This window comes from Dasypus novemcinctus, chromosome 4 (genome assembly GCF_030445035.2).
Source record: "Dasypus novemcinctus isolate mDasNov1 chromosome 4, mDasNov1.1.hap2, whole genome shotgun sequence".
Lineage (NCBI taxonomy): Eukaryota > Metazoa > Chordata > Mammalia > Cingulata > Dasypodidae > Dasypus > Dasypus novemcinctus.
Window position 1 is genome coordinate 21,624,453 of NC_080676.1, and position 21,329 is coordinate 21,645,781.

The 21,329-nt window shown below is 39.0% G+C and overlaps 1 pseudogene; it reads left to right on the top strand.

Annotated features, from left to right (window-relative positions):
• LOC101424927 (arylacetamide deacetylase-like) overlaps nt 1-12,987 on the top strand; it is a 41,290-nt pseudogene extending 28,303 nt beyond the window's left edge.
• The last annotated feature ends 8,342 nt before the right edge of the window (nt 12,988-21,329 follow it).

Genomic DNA, 21,329 nt, shown 5'->3' on the forward strand with positions numbered 1-21,329 from the left:
GGTGGGCAGTAGTTTCTTAAACCTTACACCCAAAGCACGAGCAACAAAAAAGCAAAAAATAGATAAATGGAACCTCCACAAAATTAAACACTTTTGTTCTCCAAAAGACTTTGTCAAGGAAGTAAAAAAAAGGTAGCCTACTCAATGGGCAAAAATATTTGTAAATCGGATATCTGTTAACGGTTTGAGATCAATGCTACATAAAGAGATCATACAACTCAAAGATAGAAAGAGAAGCAACCTGATTATAATTGGGCAAAAAACTTGAATAGACATTTCTACAAAGAGGAAATACAAATGGCCAAAAAGTACATAGAAAAATGCTCAACCTTAAGAGCTACTAAGGGAATGCAAATCAAAACCACAAAGACATACTATTACACACCTTATGGAATGGTCACTATTAAAAATACAGAAAATTTCAAGTGCTGGAAAGGATGTGGAGATATAGGAACACTTCCCTGTTGATGGGAATGTAGAATGGTGCAGCCTCTGTTGAAGACAATTTGGCAATACCTCAAAAAACTGTATATAGAACTGCTGCATGATCTAATAATCCCGTTACTAGGGATCTATTCAGAAGAACTGTAAGCAAGGATGTGAACTGACATTGGCATACTGATGTTCAAAGCAGCATTATTTACAATTGCTAAAATATGGACAGCACAAGTGTTCATCAACCAATGAATGGGTAGACAAAATGGGGTAGATATAAACAGTGGAATATTATTCAGCTGTAAGAAAAAATGAAATCAGGATGCATATGACAACATGGAGGAACCTAGAGGATATTATGTTGAGTGAAGTAAGCCAGACACAAAAAGACAACTATTGTATGGTCTCACTAATATGAACTAAATGTGATGAGTAAAATCAAGGCGGTAATCTCTAGATTACAGGTTACTAGGAAATGGAAGGTGGTTTGAGAATGGGAGATAATGCTTAATGTATGTAGAATTATTAATAAGGTTAATTTTAAAGGTGTAAATGAAGATTGTGGTTAATATAAGAATGCTCTTCTTTTACAAAGTGCTAAGAATATAGTGATACATGGGGAAATTTCAACTAACGTAACTTATGGACAATAAACAGTAATATTGCAATATTTTGCAGCAATGATGAAAAGATATTTTTTTCAATACTAAAGGACAATGGAAAGGTGAAATGGGGATATGGGATTTTTCCTTTTGGAAAATGAAAATGTTCTAAAATTGATGGAGGTGATGACAGCACAACTCTGATAAAAATGAAATCCACTGAACGTACACCTTGAACAAATTGTACAAAGCAATTGGACTGTAAAACACAGGGAACCAGTGGTGGATGATGGGCTGTGTTTAACAGGACAAATATGAGACCTTTATCTCATGAATGATAATAAATATATACTACCAATTCAGGGTGTTAATATTTGCATGGGTTTGGGGAAAAATATACAACTGTAAGATATGGACTATAGTCAGTATAGTAGTAATATTTTGATGATACTCTTTCATAGTTTGTAACAAATGTTTCATAATAATGCAGGGTGCTGGTGGTGGGGAGATATATGGGAACCCTATATGATGATATGCATGTTTGTTTTGTAAATTCAAAAATTTTACTATAAATGTATTGTTTATGTATATTCATGTATGAATTACATACTTCAATAAAATTTTATTTTATGCAAAGAATGTAGACAAAAGGCAAGAGTGGCAATAGGCAAAGTGAGAAATTATATAATAAATACTTTACTTGATTAGATAGGGAACCTACTCTGTTTCCAATGACATAAAACAGTTATATGGAAAGCTTGCTCTTCAGCTAATATTTTATATGAAGATATCTTAGGACTGGATATGACTACTTAGAGGTTTGAAATATTAATAAGCAATAATAATAATTGGTAGTTTAAAAAAAATCTACTATGTACCAGCTACTGTGCTAAGTACTAAATATCCATATCTTATCACTCTTTACAACCAACCTAAATTAGAAAGAAAATGTATTATACCCCATTTTACAAATAAAAAAGATTAATGAAGTGATAGAATTTCCTAACTAGTATGTGGCAAAGCCAGAACTCAAGTCAAGAACTGCTTGATTCCAAAGTCCATTTTCTGAACCTCTTTGCTAAACACAAATAGGTTAAGAATGGTGTTCTACAAATAAGAGTGACTTTTCATTTGCTTATCATCTATCAGGTAGAAGGGGGCACTTTAAATTGAATCCAAGATAGTCAATACATGCCATTTTAAGGAACATAAAAAAACATAATGTATATTTGATATTTTAAATATTTTCAACACAATTATTCTGGAAGCATCACGAGATAGCGAGATAGTATTTACCATGCAATGGTAAAAGAGTCTTTGTAAGAATTCATGTTCTATAGCTGCAATGAATCTTAGAAATATTTTCTTCCAAAACATTTCTGTGAGGAACAAGGTTAGGTAGTAGGCTTTCTGCAAAAGGAAATATCATCAATTCATTTGTGAGTTCTCATCAATTTTTAGATTTTTCTTTCTTTTATTTCAGCTTTGTTTAATTATGACCTACTATCCAGATGGACAGCTGATAGACTCGACGCTGTTGTCTATCAACTAAGTAAGTACACTGTCAGTATGTTTGGTTTTAGGTCAGATAAGCTGCTCTTAGCTTTTGTGGCCATTGTTTGTTAATATCAAGAATGTCCCAAATGAAATTGACTGGGTGAGAATTAAGAAAATAAGTTGAACATGACGGAACAGAGTCAGAGAGAAAAGAATTGTATATAATAAGGTCAAGCAGGAATCAAAAATAGGAATTTCACCTCATGGATATAATTATTTCAACTGCATTTCTAGGAACTCTTAATTAGCAGAGTAATTAAGAATGAGGGCTTCAGAGGCAGAGAATTGGGTTCAAATTGTGTTTCTAAGATTAATGGAGTGTCTCTAAGTTACTATCTCTAGCTCAGTTTCCTCATCTTTACAGATGAGGAATCATATAATATTTTTTACATCATAATATTGCTTTGAGAATTACGTGCTAAAATACATTTAAAGTGGTGAGCACAGTTTGTCACAGTTTAATAATCTTTCACTAAAAGCAAGTTGTCATCAATTTACACATGGAAATACAGGCAAAAATCAATTCTCAAAGAACATTCTAGATCAACAATCAATGATATCAATCAAACAAACAATCAAAGAAACCCAGCCAGAATGAGTAGAAAAATGCAGAAGTTATGAAAAACATAGTAATGATCATATGCTGCCAGCATGATTATTAGACTACACTGGAATAAAAGAATTCCTAAAATTTCTTTGCCATTTATTGATTACTAATAAGATAGAATGACTACAAAGAAAATAACATTATAGGAAAAATTTAGCTAGGGAAAGTTATGTCGTGGTTTTTTTTCTCATACTTAATCCAAAATTTGCATTCAAGCCTTTACCTGTGTGAGAGTGACATTCGTAAAAGCTGGCATATCAGGTATCTTTATAAGGAAGAAGTCTTCCTTTTGATTCACAGACTCAAAATTTCAGATGAACTAAAGAAAAATTTACCTTTGACTTTAGGGTTGGAGCATGCATGAGCATACACACTCATACCTGTGTAAATATAAACATATTTTTCTATTAAAAATAATTGCTTTAAAAACATTGTTATTCTGACTTCAGCTACAGACTAGCCCCAAATTCCCATTTCCCTGTTCAGTTTGAAGATGTCTATAATGCACTAAGGTGGTTTTTAGGCCAAGATGTTCTTGAAAAATATGGAGTAAATCCTGAAAGAATTGGTATTTCTGGAAGCAGTGCTGGTGGGAATTTAGCTGTAGCAGTGACTCAACAGGTATGATAGGTAGATTTTTAAAAAATCTTACATTTAATTATGTTTATTTTAAACACTAAACATCAAATATAATATATAGTTATATAACTATATCAATTTTAGAAATCATTTACATGCCTAGTACTTCTATTCCTACCTCCTGCCAGGTTTCCTTTCTTTTTAAATAAAGGGATAAAATTATCTTTCTTAATCATTGCCTTAAACATGACCCACTTGGCTATTCACCATATTGTTTGGTTTTATTAGGGTGTGTATTTATGAAATCAATCAATGATACCAATCACCACAACTAAAGAGTCAGATGATTCCAGTATTTATCAGTGGAATATAATAAAACTGGCATGAGAACTTTTGCTATAAGAATAATCAGATCTCCCACATAAAATATATTAGCAGATTCAGAGGTATCATTTAATTACAGAAGGAATTAATGATTTTCAGATAACAATTACTCACATTATTTCTATGATGTTTAGCTTAAACTAGACACCTATTAGTTATCAGTTAAAAGTGCAACATAATTATAATTAACCTGCAAGATTGTGGGTAAAATTGTTTTTGGTACTTCTAACCTAAGAAATAAATCAGGAATTGATAGTTTAGAAATGATGTTCCTGAGAATTCTCCGTTACATGATACTTCCCCTAAATGTAATGCCTGTTGATATAACAATATTATGTACATTCATTTTTATTAGCAAAAGGAATTGCTCCTCTGATTGCCATTCTAGGTGGTAAGAGTGGAGATTTTACTTTTTTTTTACTTTTTAAAAAAATTTATTGAAGTATATCAATCATATATAAACATACAAAAACAGTAAGTGTATAGTAATTGTTGTGAACTAATAAAACAAACATATATAACATCATACAGGACTCTCATACTCACTCTACCACCAATAACTTGCATTGTTGTTAAACATTTTTAACTAATGATTAAAGAGCATCGTCAAAATACTACTAACTGAAGTATTTTCCCCAACACACCCTATTATTATTATCTTTTTATCATTTATATATGAACATACATAAACTATAAGTGTATAGTAAAAGTTGTGAATTTACAAAGCAAACATACATAAGATCATACATGAACCCATACATCAACCCTCCACCAACACCTTGCATTTTTGTGAGACATTTGTTACAAATTATGAAAGAATATTGTCAAAATCTTACTCCTAATTATAGGCTTTATCTTACATTTGGTGTATTTTTCCCCCAACCAACCCTATATTATTTTTAAAATATATTTTTATGACATAAGTTGTAAACTTGCAAAACAATCATGCACATGTGCAGAATTCCCAAACAACACCCCCATATCAACACACCACACTGTGATGGAACATTTGTTACAGATTATAAGATAATATTACGCAATGTGTAATTATAAGATAATATTATGCAATGTTTATCACGTCCATAGGCACACATTTTCCATATCTCCCCATTATCAACACAGTACTTCTTTGGCATAAATGCAAGAATATTACATTATTACTGCTAACCACATTCCGTAGGTCACTCCAGCTGTATTTTCCACCTGCTTTTCTGTATTCCCACTACCCTGCAATAGTGATGTACATTAGCTCTAGTTAACAAAGGACACTCTTGCAACTGTACTATCAGTCACAATTCTCATCCTCCTCTGGGTTTACTGTGCTATTCAGTTCCTAGATTATTCTCCAGCATTCTGTCAATTGGCATTTACATCCCTAGACTATGATTTTCAGCCACATTCCCAATTATAAACTAGTTGTTACTCACTATGTGTTACCATCCACTCTATTCATTTCCACCCTTTTACAGTAAAGCTTATTAAAACTTCTACATACATTAAATATCTATCACTAGTCCTTCTCAGTCCTCCACTTACCTCCTTTAAGAATCCATTACCTACCACCAGCTCTTGAAGATATTTTCCTACATTTTCTTCTAGAAGCTTTATGGTTCTTGCTTTTATTTTTAGGTTTTTTATTCATTTTGAGTTAATTTTTTCATAAGGTATGAGATAGGGGTCTTCTTTCCTTCTTCTGGCTATGAATATCCAGTTCTTTCAGCACCATTTGTTGAATGGACTGTTCTGCCCTGGCTAGGTGGGTTTGACAGGCTTGTCAGAAATATTTGACCAGACATGTGAGGGTCTGTTTCTGAACCATCAACTTGGTTCCATTAGTCTATGCATCTGTCTTTACGCCAGTACCATGCTGTTTTTATCACAGTAGCTAAGTAATATGACGTAAAGTCTGGAGATGAGAGTCCTCCAACTTCACTTTTCCTTTTTAAGATGTTTCTGGCTATTTAGGACTCCTTACTCTTCCAAATAAATTTGATAATCATGTCTTCAATTTATTTTTAAAATGTTGGTGGAGTTTTTATCAGAATTGTATTGAATCTGTATATCATTTTGAGTAGAATTGACATCTTAATGATATTCAGTCTTCCAATCTGTGCGCATGGAATATTCATCCTATTATTTAGGCCTTTTAAACTTACTTTTAACATTTACTTGAAGTTTTCGGAAAGCAAGTGCTTTACATCTTTGGTTAAGTTTATTCCTGAATATTTGGGTTTTATCTATCATATTTTATTTTCACCACTCTTTTGACACTCTTAGTTACTTTTATTGATATATTCCTCATTTCTATAGTCTGTTCCTGGCCTCTCTTTCCTGTCTTTTCTTTTCAGGCTCTAGCACACCCTTTAGTATTTCCTGAACATCCAGTCTCTTGTTAGAAATTCTTTCATATATGTTTATCTATGACTATTCTAAACTCGCCCTCATTTTTGAGAGACAATCTTGCTAGATATAAGATTCTCAGCTGGAAGTTTTTCTCTTGTAATATCTTAAACATATCATACCACTGTCTTCTTGCCTCCACGACTTCTGGTGATAAATCGGCAATTAATCTTTTTGGGTATCCCTTATATGTTATGCATTGCTATTCTCTTGTTGTTCTCAGAATTCTCTGTCTTTGGGCATTTGACATTCTGATTAGTATGTGTCTTGGACAAGGTCTATTCAAAGTTTTTCAGATGAGAGCACATTTGGTTCTTGTACATGGGTATCTATGTCCTTCAATAAGGTTAGAAATTTTCTACCATTAGTTTTTCAATTATTCCTTCTGCCTCTTTTCTCTTCTTTTCTCCTTCTGGGACACCCAAGTCATGTATGTTTGTATGTCTCTTGCTGTCATTTAGTTCCCTGAGATCTTGTTCAATTTTTTCCATTCTTTTCTTCATCTGTTCTTTTGAATGCTCACTTTCAGAGGCCATTTCTTCAAGCTCACCAATCCTTTCTTCTGCATCCTTAATTCTGTTATATGATTCCAATGTATTTTTAATTTCATTTTTTATGCCTTTCATTCCTATAAGATCTGCTATTTTTCTATGTATACCTTCAAATTCTTCTTTGTGCTCATCCAGTGTCTTCTTAATACCCTTAAGCTCCTGAGCCATCTCATTGAATCTATTAAGGAGATTTGTTTGAACATCTACGATTAGTTGTCTCAACTCCTTTATGTCATTTAGAGTCTTATCTTGTTCCTTTAACAAGGCCATATCTTCATATTTCTTGGTGTGGATTGTAATTTTTTGTTGCAGTCTTGGCATCTGGCTTACTAGAGTGTCTATTGTCTTTAGTTCAGGGCTTCCTGCCCTTTCTCCTTTGCTGACTGTGTAGTAGGAGCCAAGGATGTAGTTGGTGTTATAAGTTGTGGAGGCTTAAGCTTCCCTCTTTACCCCAGGGACTGATGAAGCTTTTTCCAACTTTCTTCTTTTCCAGGGGTAAGGACAGAGTCACAGCTGAGTGGAATAATCCAAGTTGTGCAGGTCTAGACTGTAGTTGCCCAGAGAGACTGATGAAGCTTCACACCCCTTTCTCCCCTGCCTGGGGCAGGGATGGAGCTGCAGGTGTGGGCAGTAATCTATGCAGTATGGGTCCAAGATGACTACAGTTGCTGCAGTAGATTTCTGATTATTCAGTCTGTGCCAGCCAAATGTACCTGCAGTTACCTGGATAGGCTGGAGCAGGGCCTGCCAGCTTCCTCCTTGCCAGAGGTAGGGCTGAAGCCTAGACTGAGGCTGCAGGCTGAACTGGGTGAAAGAAACTGCACTATGATTTTCAGTCAGTCCAGCTTCCCCTCATGCTGAGGGTGGAGTCAAAATAGCAACTACTGTCAAATTTGGACAGGTTCAAACTTTAGTCATTTTAGGGTTATTCTTTAGCCAGCTGAGTCTACTAATCAGTAGCTGAAATTGGTGGTCAACCATCTGCTCCTCCCCTGTTTTTGGGAAATGGAGCTTCCAATTCCAGTCACAGAATAGCTCCTGGGGCGGTCTCTGCTGCCAAAGTAGGATAATCCCTGGCCTCCACGGTGTGGCCAATAATTTCCCAGAAAGGCTGGCGCAGGTCCCCCCTGCTTCCTCACTGCTGGAGGTGGCACTGGGGCTTAAGTTAGAGATGCATTCTGATTTGGATGGAAAAAAGCTGGTCCCCACCAGCACTGGGATTCTCAGTCTGCCCTGCTTCCCCTCATACCAGGCATGGAGTTAAGATGGCAGCTCCCAGCCTCTTTCTGACTTGGACAGGCTCAAACTTTAACTGTTCTTAGAATTATACTTTAGCCCATTGAATTTACTCATCAGGAGCTGAAGCTGGTGCCCAGCCATCTCTTCCTCCCCTGTTTATGGAAAGTGGAGCTTTCAATTCCAGCTGTGGAACAGCTTCTGAGGAGGCTTTTTGCCTCCAGTGGAGGATGGACACAGGCCTATGTGGCATACAGTGTTCTACTCATGAATCTTCTCTGCAAATGGGCAGTCTCCTCCTTCCATTCCTTCAAGGATGTTGTAGGATGTTCTTCTGGTCTCCTGGAGAAGCCAAACAGGTGCATCAGATAGCTCTGGGTATTTACTAACTGCTCTGTAGCAGGAGCTGACTCTAGGTGCTCCTTATTCTGCTGCCACCTTGCTGGTTCAGAGATTTTATCTTTTAATCACTGATTAAATACCATCCCTGAGGAAAGAATTGCAAATCATTTTGCCTTCATTGAAAGTATCTAATTATAGACAACTAGTCTTAGATAAAATATTGAAAATGGAAATTGTTTCCAAGGTATAATATTTCATGTTGTTTCTGACTGTCTTTATGACAGTTAAAATTTACTCCCTTGTCAATCTAGTTTTTAAATGAAAATATTTCACTTATATGAACATTATTCATTTGAACAACTAACTTTAAATTATTTTACAGCTATTAGATGACCCAGATGTTAAGGTCAAACTCAAGATCCAGTCTCTAATTTATCCTGCCGTTCAGACTCTTGATATGGACTTACCATCTTACCGGCAAAATTCGCATTTTCCATTTTTCCCCAAATCGTTGTGGTCAGGCTCTGGAGTGAATATTTTACCTGAACAGATCACTTGAAAAAGCCATGCTTTCCAATCAACATGTACCTGTGGAATCAAGCCATCTGTTCAAATTTGTTAATTGGAGCTCCTTGCTCCCTGAAAAGTTTAAGAATGGCCAGGATTATAAGCATCCGACTTATGGTAGTTCTGAACTGGCTGAAAAATACCCAGGATTCCTAGATGTGAGAGCTGCCCCCTGCTTGCTGATGACAAGTTACGGGGTTTACCCCCGGCCTATGTCATCACTTGCCAATATGACGTTTTAAGAGATGATGGACTCATGTATATCACGCACCTTCAGAATGCTGGAGTTAAGGTGACCCATAATCACCTTGAGGATGGATTCCATGGAGCACTTTCCTCTTATGGATTTAAAATTCAAAATAGGACAGAAAATCAATATATGGTTTGGCTAAGGAAAATCTGTAGCAATATTCCAAACAATGGTTTATTAATTATATATATACCCCAGAACAGGAAATAAATGATTGAGAATGAAAGAGTTTATATATGAATTGATGTTTATCATCTGTAGCTTTTGTAAGTCCTACATAGCCCTTGTTTGCTTTTTATCTTTTTTTGACTAAGATATTTTCTTTATTTTATTCCTTATTCTGTATTCATTCACTTCTGCACTTTAGAGAAAATGTAATTTCCTATGATGCTTTTCCTGCTGCCATTACTCATTTCTTATTGCTCTAATTTACAACGCTAACTTTTTTTAACAAATTGATTTTATTGATACTTATTAATAAAGCATAAATGCCTCCAAAGTGTATAATCAATGGTATTCTGTATAATCACATAGTTGTATATTCATAACTTCAATCAACTTTAGAATATTTTCATTATTCCAATAAAAATAAACTAAAAACAAACAAAAACTTATCAACTCTCAGTTTCTCTATGCAGCCCTAACTTTTTGATTATCTATTAATTTCACCTTTGATACGAAAATTTTAAACAAACACATCAGTCTGTGAAATGCCAGAACTTTAATCAGCATGGATTTAGAGCCTTGAAATGCTGTCCTTTAGGCACATATTAATTACATACCAACTCTTTTATTAAAATTCTTTGCTTCAATATAATTCCATTTACTACTACTATAAAATTCACTTCAAATTCCTATTCCTGTGAATGGCACCAAAATGAATCCCAAAGATGTCTTAGGCACCTTAGGAAAAAGCAGCTCTACTCTTGTGGCAAATTAAGGACACTGAGGTAGGCAAGGAGCCAGCATGAGGCACTGGTTCCACATGCTGCTGTGGCTCAACGTGGATAGTTGCCCACAGTGCATTAGCAGATAAACAAAAATTGAGGGAATGTGTTGCTACCATAGCTTTCACATGTCCTTGTGGCTAAAACAAAGTGACATGAAGTAGTAAGTTCAATATAAAGAATGAAGAGGCACAGAAATTGTAAAAATGCAGGTGAATATAATAGTATGTATGTGTGTGAGTATAATTATCACCTTAAAACACCTTACTATTTTTAAAAACTTAAGAGAAAATATTATGTTTATATTTATGTATGTACATATTTTTTCATTTTCTCAATTTTAAAAAATAATAAGATGGCTTAAGACACTGAGCTGCTAGATTCATCATATAAATGATGAACAGATACTTGAGTATACATATATTATATATCTGAGCACAAAAGCACAAAGGAGGAGGGAGTAAATGGAGTTATATTGCAGAAAAACTGCTACATTTTACACACATACACCCACCCACACACATTCCAGGTAAGGAGATTTTTGCTTCTGCTCAAGATGAAGTAACAGGATAACCCTTGCCTGAAGTAAAAACAACAAAAAGATTTTTTAATAGAAAACATACGAAATGAAAGAGAAAATCATTTTCAAGAAGGGATGGAAAGGAAGAAACAATGATTAGCAAGTAAATTGATATACAAGACTCTATTGTTTGTAGAAAAAAGGAGGGACAAAGAAAGAAGACAAACTGACCAAACAAATTATGAAGGGTATACGGTAAAAATGCAGTACAGCTAATCTATCACCCAATATTAATTTGTAATACGGCAAAAGGAGAGCTGAGTTTTAAAGTTCTATAGAGTCTTTACAGTTCATCAGGTAAATATAAAGATATTAATTTATAATAGGCTTTGCATTTTTGTTAAAAATTTAAATGTCAAGACTTCCACATCTAATCAAGAAGAGTAACAGGACCAGATTTGTCCTTCCACCTGAAACAAATGAAAAATCATACTTATCAGGAAGCAGATGTGGCTCAAGCTATGAGCTCCTTTCTACGATACGGAGGGTTCCGGGTTTGGTTTCTGGGGCACTCTGGTGAAAGCGAGCTGACCCATGCAGAGGGCTGGTGAAACAAGATGATGCAACAGAAAGAGACACAGAGGAGAAACAGTGAGAGACACAGCAAACCAGGTTGCTAAAGTGGCTCAAGTGACTGAGTGCCTCTCTCCCACGTCGGAAGGTCCCGGATCAGTTCCCAGTGCTTCCTAAAGAGAAGACAAGAAGAAATGACAAGAAGACACAGAAGAATGCTCAGCAAATGGACACAGAGAACAGACAGCAAGTGCAAGTGGTGGTGGGGGGGAGTAAGTAAATAAAATAAATCTTTTTTAAAAACCATACATAATAAATGTAACAATAGTCCTCATAACATTAGAGTTAGGGAACAAAGGCAGTGATCATGAAAGATGGTAGACAGTATGGGCCCTTTTATTTCCCAAGCCTACTGCTTAGAGCCTGTTACCAGGCCCTGGTACAGGAAGGACTCCCTGAGTTGATGAGACTAAGCAGAGATTCTGGGAAGACCCAGGCAGCTACAATTTGAATCAAAAAGAATAGGAGGGGAGAGGACTGAGAAGAGAAATAACCCAGGAGATCGGCAGGGTCTCTCTTGAATTTTAACAGAATACTGATCCGTGTATGTGCAGGGAAACTGCGAAACTAGGAATAATGCCAGTTCCAATATACCAAGGTAAAATTATTTATAATTCATAGGGCATTATATCAGTAGTGGGGACTATTTAGTCCTAGACCAAGCTGCTTCAGATCTCCCTAACAAGTCATAAAAGCAATATCCAAAATGACTGAACTGTTACCTAAATGCATCTCAGAACAGTGTAATGGAATAACAAATATCTAACACTTGACAAGGTAAAACTCATAATACCTAGCATTTAATCAAAGATTGCCAGGCATGCAACTTAATTAAGATATGCTATTTGTTTTATATATTAATGGGCTCCCTTTGTTAAGAATATAGTGTTTAGAATTTTTTGAATTTCCATGAGGTATATTGTAATTTTCTTTTTTACAATATCTTTGTCATATTTTGGTTTCAAGGGTTTGCTGGCCTCAAAAAAATAGTTTGGCAAGTACTCGAAATTTTTTTTGTCTCCAGGGGACTTGGGGTAATATTTGTTTGGGAGAGCTTCTCAAAGAAGATGCCTTGGCCTGTGGTGTTTATTGCAGGAAGGTTTTAAAGTTACAAATTAAATTTCTTTAATAGTTATTTAATATTGGGATATTTTACTTATACTGGGATACTTTTGTTTAGTTGGATTTAGTTGGGATTTCCAAGGATTTTCCATAATATCCTGCTCTTGTCTTTTTAATATTAATAGAATTTTAATAATGACTTCTTTTTTATTCCTATTATTGTTAATTTGTGCTTTATTTCTTTTTGGCTTAATAAATCTGCCAGGGATTTGTTAAAATTTTATTTTGTTAAAAAATAGACCCGTGTGGAGCTAGCCCACGCACAGTGCTGATGCACGCAAGGAATGCCCTGCCATGCTGGGGTGTCCCCCGCGTAGGGGAGCCCCCGCGCAAGGAGTGTGCCCTGTAAGGAGAGCCGCCCAGCGCGAAAGAAAGTGCAGCCTGCCCAGGAATGGCGCCACAACACAAGGAGAGCTGACACAACAAGATGATGCAACAAAAAGAAACACAGATTCCCGGTGCCACTGATAAGGATAGAAGTGGTCACAGAGGAACACACAGTGAATGCACACAGAGAGCAGACAACTTGGGAGGTGGGGAAAGGAATAAATTTTTAAAAATAGGTCTTTTATTGATGCTTTTTGTTCTATATTTTAATTACATTAATATCTGCTCTTACTTTTATTATCTACTACTTTCTACTTACATTAACTGTCATTTTCTGTTCTTTATGAACATTGAGAATGATGATTATATCACTGATTACCATCCTGAGTAATAACATTAAATTTATTTTTTTAAAATATTATTTTCAGACATTCAAATATGTAGAAATAGCAAACAACCATTCAACTATTTTTTAAGTATGAAAGCAAATGTTGATTAATGGGATGTCCTTGCCAAGAGGACCATTTATTGATCCCACACAGTTGAGTGATATGAATCTATCTGAAGTGATAATTGTTAAATGGAAAGGCAGTGAGAATTGTACAAACATGGTAAAGATTTTAAAGATTTAAAAATAATACCACTACAACGCAGTCAACATCTTTCTGTGGTGTGTCAAAATTAATTAAATCAAAATATAATTATCACATCATTAGCCTTAACAGAAAGACAGGAAGTAATTTTTCCTTTTTCAAATAATTGAAAATACGGTGCTTACTGGGACACGGAGACTGAAATGACTATAGGTAAAGAAAGATTTATTGAGAAGCTCTCCCAATGGAGGGGGTCTGAAGAACAGACTTCAGCCCCCCCACCAGCATGGTGGGGGTCTGACGGGAGACTCCAGCCCACTCCTGGGGGCGGGATGTGAATTCATACAGAACTTTCCTAGGTGGGGAAATGATAGTTGGTGGGAGGGGGTTGAGGGTCCGAGTGAGGTGCAGGGACCAATAGGAAGCCCTAGAGGTGAAAACTTTCCCCGATAGTGACTAGAAGACAGTGGTTTAGGGAGCTAAGGTTTTTTGGAGTGCTGCAGGAGCAGATGTTTCTTTGTTCTGTAGGAATTTTATCTTGCTCTGATATGCAGGGAGGGAAGGTTTTCATTTCCCTTTACTCCTGTCTCATGTGGTTTCTTTAACCTTTGGGGAAAGGCCATGCCCTTGGAAATGGAGGCTTATGGGGGATGGGGTTAGCCTTTCCCCAGTGCATATCAGGGGAAGCTGAGCTACAGCTTGTTAATTATTGCAAACCTCTAACATTCCTAACTCTTTGTTTATACATATATATGGGGACCTGGGTATTGGAGTATGATGTACTGGGCAGGATGAGAGGGTGAGGGGATTTGGGGCGTTGGTTCGGTCTGGCTATTTCCTGCTGTAAAGGGTTGGAGAAGGAAGTTCTCTTTTATCCTGTACTGTGGGCTGTGGTTTCAAGTTCTGCAGGGGTTGACATTGTTGTTCGCGCTGCAGAAAGACGCTGTGTACGTATTCCTGTGTTATTGACTGTGCAATTCCGTGTATGAATTGGAGAAGAAGCTCTGTTTTTTCTGAGCCTCAGTTGTAGGTTTCCGAGAGGTTTGCAGGTGTACATTTGACGTTTTAGGGTTGTACTTGTCTGCAGTTTTAGGATCTGATGTTTTACTGTTCTCAGGAGGTGGTGGGGCAGGTTTTAATCTGGAAAAGTGTATCCATGACAGAAAGTTTAAAAGTTTTGCTGCAGTGGAGTGGTTAGAAGAACAGGAAAAGGACCCATCCATTCTGGGATAAGGGTTTAGGGTGTAAGGTGTTTAGGTACACCCAGTCACCTGGGTGAATAGGTAGGAGGGAGCAGAGGGTTCTGTGCAGGAAGCGCAGAGTCAGTCAGCTGATGGAGGAGTGTTCACATCTGGGTTCAGCCAAGCGGGTCTCTTTTGAAATCTGATGGCTGAAAAGAAATGGTGGTGAAGACAAAGGGGCTAAGGAAATGTGGCATTTGAAGAAGGGTTCAGATTCTAATGAGAGCTAAGGGTAGGAGTTCAGCCCAAGGTGCTCCTATCTGCATTGTTAATTTGACTAAGTGTTGTTTTAAGATTCCATTCATATGCTCAACCTTTGCAGAAGATTGGGGCCTAGAGTGGATATACAATTTTCAAGTTTTTCCTAGGGCACTACGGATACTTTCTGTGATTTGTGAAGTAAAAGCCGTTCTGGTTGTCTGACTGCAGGGAAGGGGGAAGGCTAAAACTGGGAATGATTTCTGATAATAGGATTTTAACAATAATTTCTGCCCCTTCTGAGATTACTGGGAATGCTTCAACCCACCCAGAAAAGGTGTTTATGAGGACTAAGAGATACTTGATTTTTTTTATTGGTGGCATGTGAGTGAATTTTAATTGCCAATCTTGTCCTGGTTTGGAGCCTCTATACTGGTGTGTTTTAATATCTGTGGATATTAGTTTGTTGGCAAAGAGAACAGTTTTCTGTGATTATTTTTAAGAGTTTTGAGAGCTCAGGACAACGTAGAGAATTAGATAGGAGTAATGAGAGTGGTTTGTGTCCTACATGGTATTGATTGCGTAAAGAAGTGAGAATGTTATGTCTTTGCAGTTCAGGTAAAAGGATTTTTCCATCGTTCATGAACCGTCCTTCATTTTGTTCTGCTCCAATAAGGGGAAGCGTTGAAGTTTCTTCAGGTGTATAAGGGGGAGCAGGATATGGAGTGCTAGGAGAATGGGTGTGATAGTGCTGTGTGCACTTAAGTAGGGTTTGGTAGCCTGTGCTTTGACTTCAGCATCGGCTAGATTGTTGCCAACAGATACGGGGGTATTTGAATTTTGGTGTCCTTTGCAGTGAATTATAGCAGCCTGGGTTGGAAGCGATGCCGCGTTGAGTAATTGTAGGATGAGATCTTTATTTACAATGGAGGATCCAAGAGAAGTTAGGAACCCTCTCTCCCAGACTGTAGGATGTGGTATGAATATTTGGAGTCAGTGTAGATGTTTAGGGCTTGCCCTTTGCCTCTGACTAGTGCTCTGGTGAGGGCTATAAGCTCAGCTCGTTGTGAGGTTGTGCTGGGTGGGTGGGACCGATTCAATGGTGTCAGTCAAGGTAACACTAGCGTATCCAGACTGGGTGGAAATGTTAAGTTTAGTGGAGCTGCCATCAATAAACCATGTGTGAGTAGGATTAGGGAGAGGAGTATCTGAAATATTGGGAAGATGTTTAGGGAGGAGATCAAGCACATCACCACAATTATGAGTGTAATCTGTGTCCAGTGTTTCCGGGGATGGGTTGAGATCAATGGGGAGGAGGGTGGCAGGGTTGAGAAGAACAGTGTAAGAAGACGCCAGGATTTTGTAGAAGAGTTGCATGGAGGGTTTGAAGACAGGTGGAGGAGATAGATGCAGTAGTTTTGTGAGTTAAAATATGAGATAGGGAATGTGAGGAAAAAAACATTGAGATAATTTATTGGGGATCGTTTAAAACTTTGTTGAACTAGGAGAGAAGCTGCAGCGAGGACTTTGAGGTAGGTGGGCCAGCCTAGAGTTACTGGATTTAGCTGTTTGGAGATGTAAGCAATAATTCAGTTATTAGGGCTGTATGCTGTGTTAAGATTCCTAGGGCATATTTTTGTTTGGCATTTATGTAGAGAGAGAAAGGTTTGGAGGGATTGGGGAGAGCTAGAGCAGGTGCAGTTAAGAGGGCTTTTTTAAGCTGATTGAAGGGAAGTTTGAATGATAGGAGGCAATTAAGTGAGTCATGTGAGTTGCCAGAAGCAGCTTGGTAAAGGGGTTTAGATACAGGTCAAAGTTTGGAATCCAGAGACCGAAAAAGTTGACAAGCCCTAGGAAAGAGAGGAGATCTGATTTAGTCTGTGAAAGAGGATAGCTTTTGATGAGCTGGATTCAGTCTGCAGTTAGATGTATATGTGAGGGTGAAAGGTGGAACCCTAGACAGGTTACTTCAGATTTTAAAAATTGTCCTTTGCTTGGGGAAACCTTATATCCCTTATTACCGAGAAAGTTAAGCAGGGTGATACTGTGGGTTATAAAGGTTTGTAAGGAGGGGCTACAAAGGAGGAGGTCATCGACATATTGGAGAAGGGTACTGGAGGGGAGGTGAAGGTCAGAGCGATCTCGGTGTAGGGCCTGTCTAAAGATATGGTGACATTTCTAAAGCCTTGGGGAAGAACTGTTCATGTGAATTGTTGGGGATTTAGAGGGTTTTTAGGATCTGTCCATGTAAAGGCAAAAAGTCTTGGGAAGTTTTGTCTAGGTGAATAGTGAAAAAGGCATTTTTGAGGTCAATTACAGGGTAGTGTGTAGTTTGAGGGGCTGTGTGGGACAGAAGACTGTACGGGTTAGGAACCAGGGGAACACTAGGCTGTGCAGCTTCATTAATAGTTCTAAGGTCTTGCACAAGACGATAGTTTCCATTGGTGTTTTTTTTTTTTTTAAGATTTATTTATTTCTCTCCCCTTCCCTGCCCCCCATCCCGGTTGTCTGTTCTCTGTGTCTATTTGCTGTCTTCTTTGTCCACTTCTGTTGTTGTCAGCAGCACGGGAATCTGTGTTTCTTTTTGTTGAGTCATCTTGTTGTGTCAGCTCTCCGTGTGTGTGGCACCATTCCTGGGCAGGCTGCACTTCCTTTGGAACTGGGCGGCTCTCCTTACGGGGCGCACTCCTTGTGTGTGGGGCTCCCCTATGCGGGGGACACCCCTGCGTGGCACAGCACTCCTTGTGCGCATCAGCACTGCCCATGGGCCAGCACCACACGGGTCAAGGAGACCCGGGATTTGAACATGGACCTCCCATGTGGCAGATGGACACCCTAACCACTGGGCCAAGTTCGCCACCCCATTGGTTTTTTTTTATTGCTAGAATCGGAGTATTGAAGGGTGAGTTAGTTGGACGCAGAAGGCCAGCATTACAGAGTTTGTTAATGGTAGGTTTCAAGTCTTGTCGGGCTGTGATGGATAGGGGACACTGAGGAATCTTTGTGAAAGACGAGGGATTTTTTAAGACTATTTTGACCGGGGGATGGTGTGATGCGACTGAAGGGGAGCTGGTGTTCCAGACCTGGGGATGGACTTCTGTTTGCAGCACAGGGTTGTGTCAGCAGGGAGCTGGGAGGGGCAGGGTGCGCTAGACAGCAGGAGAAGGAGGTTGGTTTGGGAGGATGGGAGTGTAAAGGATATGGAGGAGTGGAGTTTAGACAGTATATCGCAACTTAGAAGTGGGGAGGGGCAGGTATGGATTATGAGGAATTGGTGGGAAAACGTATGATTTTCTATTGAGCATATGAGTGGTTTGGTAATTAAAGGAGAAGGGATGCCATCAACTCCCACAATAGAGATAGAGGAAGTAGATAAAGGTCCTGAATGTCTAGGAGGACTGCATATGTGGCCCCCTTGTCAATTAAGAAGGAGATCGGCTTACCCCAACCTTGGTGATAACCCTCGGCTCAGACTTGCTGATGGAGATGTGGGGCTGCTCCGAACCTGGGACCTGTCAATCATCTTTTGTCAGTCCGAGAAGGTCTGGAAAGGAAGATCTTGGCTCTGGATCTGTGGGGTGCGCTGCAGGAACTTGCCTGGAAACAGGGTTTTCAGGACATTCCGACTTCCAATGACTCTTGTGTTGACACACTGGGCAAGGTGTAGATGGGGGCCTTGGACTAGGGCAGGAACGTGCCCAGTGACCTTCCTTTCCACATTTGAAACAGGGTCCGGGTGGTGGCTAAGGGGAGGAAGGGGGGATGGGTTCAAGAACTGATTTTGAGGGAAGCGGACTTGGCCCAGTTGTTGGGGCATCGACCTACCACATGGGAGGTCCACGGTTCAAACCCCAGGCCTCCTTGACCCATGTGGAGCTGGCCCATGTGCAGTGTTGATGTGCACAAGGAGTGCCATGCCATGGAGGAGTGTCCCCCGTGTAGGGGAGCCCCACGCACAAGAAATGCTCCCCGTAAAGAGAGCCACTCAGTGCGAAAGAAAGTGCAGCCTGCCCAGTAGTGGCGCCGCACACACGGAGAGCTGACACAACAAGATGACGCAACAAAAAGAAACACAGATTCCTGGTGCCACTGATAAGGATAGACGCCGTCACAGAAGAACACACAGCGAATGGACACAGAGAGCAGACAACTGGGGTGGGGGCGGGGGAAGGAGAGAGGAAAAAATAAAAAAATTAAAAATTAAAATTAAAAAATTAAAAAAAGAAAGAAGGAAAAGGAATGCCTGAACGTAAGGGATCTCTGACCATCTGCCAGTGCACTAGATAGAGTTCTCTAAGTTTTGGAGAACTTGGAAATAAAAAGTGCAGTTTTCTGGTCATTGACTTTCATTGTCCAATTTGTATTGTGGCCACACAGAGGTTGAATAGAAAATGAGTTTTTAGGTCTGATGTTTCCTTCCAGGTACTAAGTTTTAAGGTTATGAAGGAGACAGCCCAGAGGCATGGATTTGGGGGCGGGGGGGGGGGCGAAATTGAAGTCCCATTTTAGGTGGCTGGGGTGAGACTAAGGGATCTGTAGAACAGGGGAGATTCTGAGTGACACAGGCATCCCCAAATCAGTCAGATATCTCCAAGGAAATGGGAAACCATTCTTGGAGCCAGACATATCCAGAGCCAAGGGGTTTCTTCCCATGAGGATGCAGGCCTACAGCCCGCCGTGGCCCTCGGGGAATGGTGAGGATCCTGACCTAGCGCTAGGTTTTCCAGGTGGGTTGTCCTGGACAACGGAAAAGGAAAGAGAGAGGCAGCAGGATCCTCCGGTGGAGAAATCCTTAACTCACCCAGCCGAGATTTGATGTCCAGTGTTGGAAGGGTGTTTGGCTGTGGCAGAGGGGAGATTCCTCACTAGTCAATCAGTCTCAACATGACCCCAGTCCCAGGTTTTGGCACCACATGTTGGAGAAAATACGGCGCTTATTGGGACACAGAGACTGACATGACTATAGACAATGAAAGATTTATTGAGAAGCTCTCCCAATGGAGGGGGTCTGAAGAACAGACTTCAGCCCCCCCACCAGCATGGTTGGGGTCTGAAGGGAGACTTCAGCCCACTCCTGGAAGGGGGGACTTGAATTTATACAGAACTTTCCTAGGTGGGGAAATGATAGTTGGTGGGAGGGGGTTGAGGGTCCGAGTGAGGTGCAGGGACCAATAGGAAGCCCTAGAGGTGAAAACTTTCCCCGATAGTGACTAGAAGACAGTGTGGTTTAGGGAGCTAAGGTTTTTTGGAGTGCTGCAGGAGCAGATGTTTCTTTGTTCTGTAGGAGTTTTATCTTGCTCTGATATGTAAGTAGGGAAGGTTTTCATTTCCCTTTATTCCCTTCTCTATGTGGTTTCTTTATTTAACCTTTGGGGAAGTGCCGTGACCCTGGACACGTAGGCTTATGGGGGATGGGGTTAGTCTTTCCCCAATGCTACAGCTTGTTAATTATTGCAAACCTCTAACACATCCCTTCATCAAAAATAAACAACTGGATGTATAAATAATGGAAATTACCTTTTTAAGAACTTATACAATAAATTAAAACTGGATGCTACAACAGCGATTAGATGTTAAAAAGGCAGGTTGAGCAAACGAAATTCCAATTCTGTATATTTGTAGATAGCAATACCAACCCTGGGAGACATATTTGGGACACACATGGAAGTGGAAGGGGCTTAGGTCATGGTAATAGCAGGAAAAATAGTCCAGATAAATGTATTAATAAACTGCTAAGGGCTGAGTTACAGGGAATAGGAGAATATTGAACCAATGGGAACCTCAGACATTAGAGGAGCTGTCTTCTATTTGCAGGCTTTTCTCCACGGACTTACTGGGTGATTATGAGAAAGATAAGGTGCAGGACAAAAGACCAGAGGATGCACCCTACATGGTGCAGATGTGGAAGAGCAGAGCAGACACCACTGGGAGAAAGGAACAAAATCTTGTCTAAACCCTTCCACACTATGCAAAGAGCAAGTAAACTTGGTCCCTTGCACCAACTTGAAAAACAAGGGAGAAATGGCGAGGAAAAAAAGAATGGAGCATGTGAGAAATGTAGAGAATTTTAAAGGATATGTCTTATATGATTTTGTAATCTCAGAAGCTGAAAGTGGCAGAATAGGACAGAAGAAATATTTGAAGAGATTACAGCCATTAATTCTACAAACACAATGTATGATGACAAACTACAGACCCAAGAAGCCCAGAGGATACCTAGAAAGAGAAATGGCAATTA